The 2,500-nt window shown below is 50.4% G+C and overlaps 1 non-coding gene across 1 annotated transcript in view; it reads left to right on the forward strand.

The window, feature by feature from the left end:
- LOC137927697 (small subunit ribosomal RNA) overlaps nt 1-1,898 on the forward strand; it is a 1,904-nt gene extending 6 nt beyond the window's left edge. Inside the window, exon 1 of the ribosomal RNA XR_011107842.1 lies at nt 1-1,898. This exon is cut by the window's left edge and continues 6 nt beyond it. This is a non-coding gene — a ribosomal RNA (small subunit ribosomal RNA).
- The last annotated feature ends 602 nt before the right edge of the window (nt 1,899-2,500 follow it).

Below are 2,500 nucleotides of genomic sequence, written 5' to 3' on the forward strand. Positions count from 1 at the left end.
GTTGATCCTGCCAGTAGTTATATGCTTGTCTCAAAGATTAAGCCATGCATGTCTCAGTGCAAGCCGTATTAAGGCGATACCGCGAATGGCTCAATATATCAGTTTTGGTTCCTTAGATCTTACCTCGGTTACTTGGATAACTGTGGTAATTCTAGAGCTAATACATGCAATCAGAACTCTGACCAGTGATGGGATGAGTGCTTTTATTAGATCAAAACCAATCGACGGAGGGCCTCGCGTCCGAAGTCGTTAATTTTGATGAATCTGGATAACTTTTGCCGATCGCATGGTCCAGCACCGGCGACGCATCTTTCAAATGTCTGCCTTATCAACTTTCGATGGTAGTTTCTGCGACTACCATGGTTGTCACGGGTAACGGGGAATCAGGGTTCGATTCCGGAGAGGGAGCCTGAGAAACGGCTACCACATCCAAGGAAGGCAGCAGGCGCGCAAATTACCCACTCCCGGCACGGGGAGGTAGTGACGAAAAATAACGATACGGGACTCTTACGAGGCCTCGTAATCGGAATGAGTACACTTTAAATATTTTAACGAGGAACAATTGGAGGGCAAGTCTGGTGCCAGCAGCCGCGGTAACTCCAGCTCCAATAGCGTATACTAAAATTGTTGCGGTTAAAAAGCTCGTAGTTGCATTTGTGCGCCGCGCTGTCGGTGCACCGCATCCGCGGTGATACTGACACGTCTGCGGAGCATATCGTCGGTGAGCCGTCGGTAAAACGGCGGTTCAATATCAAAATCCTATCGCGGTGCTCTTCGGTGAGTGTCGAGATGGGCCGACAATTTTACTTTGAACAAATTAGAGTGCTCAAAGCGGGCTCAAAATGCTGCTTGAATATTTCGTGCATGGAATAATAGAATATGATCTCGGTTCTATTTTGTTGGTTTTCAGAACTCCGAGGTAATGATTAATAGGGATAACTGGGGGCATTCGTATTGCGACGTTAGAGGTGAAATTCTTGGATCGTCGCAAGACGAACATCAGCGAAAGCATTTGCCAAAGGTGTTTTCATCAATCAAGAACGAAAGTTAGAGGTTCGAAGGCGATTAGATACCGCCCTAGTTCTAACCGTAAATATGTCATCTAGCGATCCGCCGACGTTACTACGATGGCTCGGCGGGCAGCTTCCGGGAAACCAAAGATTTTGGACTCCGGGGGGAGTATGGTTGCAAAGCTGAAACTTAAAGGAATTGACGGAAGGGCACCACCAGGAGTGGAGCCTGCGGCTTAATTTGACTCAACACGGGAAATCTCACCAGGCCCGGACACCGGAAGGATTGACAGATTAACAGCTCTTTCTTGATTCGGTGGGTGGTGGTGCATGGCCGTTCTTAGTTGGTGGAGCGATTTGTCTGGTTAATTCCGGTAACGAACGAGACTCTAGCCTGCTAAATAGGCGTCGTCATTTAGGTGTGCGCCGCTCCGGTGGCGCAACTCACTGGCGACGTATTAAAATTCTTCTTAGAGGGACCGGCGGCTTCGAGCCGCACGAGATTGAGCAATAACAGGTCTGTGATGCCCTTAGATGTCCTGGGCCGCACGCGCGCTACACTGAAGGAATCAGCATGTTCTCCCTGGCCTAGAGGCCCGGGCAACCCGTTGAAACTCCTTCGTGCTGGGGATTGGGGTTTGCAATTATCCCCCATAAACGAGGAATTCCTAGTAAGCGCGAGTCATAAGCTCGCGTTGATTACGTCCCTGCCCTTTGTACACACCGCCCGTCGCTACTACCGATTGAATGATTTAGTGAGGTCTTCGGACCGACACGCGGTGGCTTCACGGCCGTCGGCGTTGCTGGGAAGTTGACCAAACTTGATCATTTAGAGGAAGTAAAAGTCGTAACAAGGTTTCCGTAGGGGAACCTGCGGAAGGATCATTAACGTGTGTGTATGTGTGCGAGACGCGTGATATGTTCACGAACGTTGTTGCGCCGCTGTTGCTGTTGCTGTTGTTGCTGTTGCGACGACGACGACGACGACGACGACGACGACTTCGTACATACCGTGTTTACACATATATATATGTAATACATCCATAATGATATATATATACGACATATATACATATATATGTACGTACGCGCGCGCGCTGCTGTTCGTATCTAATGCGGACGAGCGCGCGCGCGTGTGCGTGCGTGTGTGTGTGCGTGTTTGTATATATGTATAAAAAATAAAATGTGAAATAATTGTCTCTAGCGTCTATTACGCCTAACGGCGCAGCGGCGACGGCGCCGTGGCGGTGGCCGGTGGCGGTGGTGGCATTCGTCGAAAGTGCTACCGCCGCCGCTGCCTCCGCCGCCGTCGAAGCGGCCGGGTGGCGGAAAAACGCCGAGAGACGAGCGCCGACCGGGGCATACCAAACGGAGCGTTCGAAGCGGTGAAAATCCCCACTGCCTAGCTCAGGCCCTTTATTGTCGGTTGGCGCTATACAAAACGAAATTTAAGCGGTTAGAAAGATGACAATGTCGTGCGTCACGCCAGC

The sequence above is a fragment of the Battus philenor genome, unplaced genomic scaffold (assembly GCF_028537555.1).
Source record: "Battus philenor isolate CCGP_79_NKW_IND1 unplaced genomic scaffold, ilBatPhil1.0.hap1 SCAF_36, whole genome shotgun sequence".
Taxonomy (NCBI): domain Eukaryota; kingdom Metazoa; phylum Arthropoda; class Insecta; order Lepidoptera; family Papilionidae; genus Battus; species Battus philenor.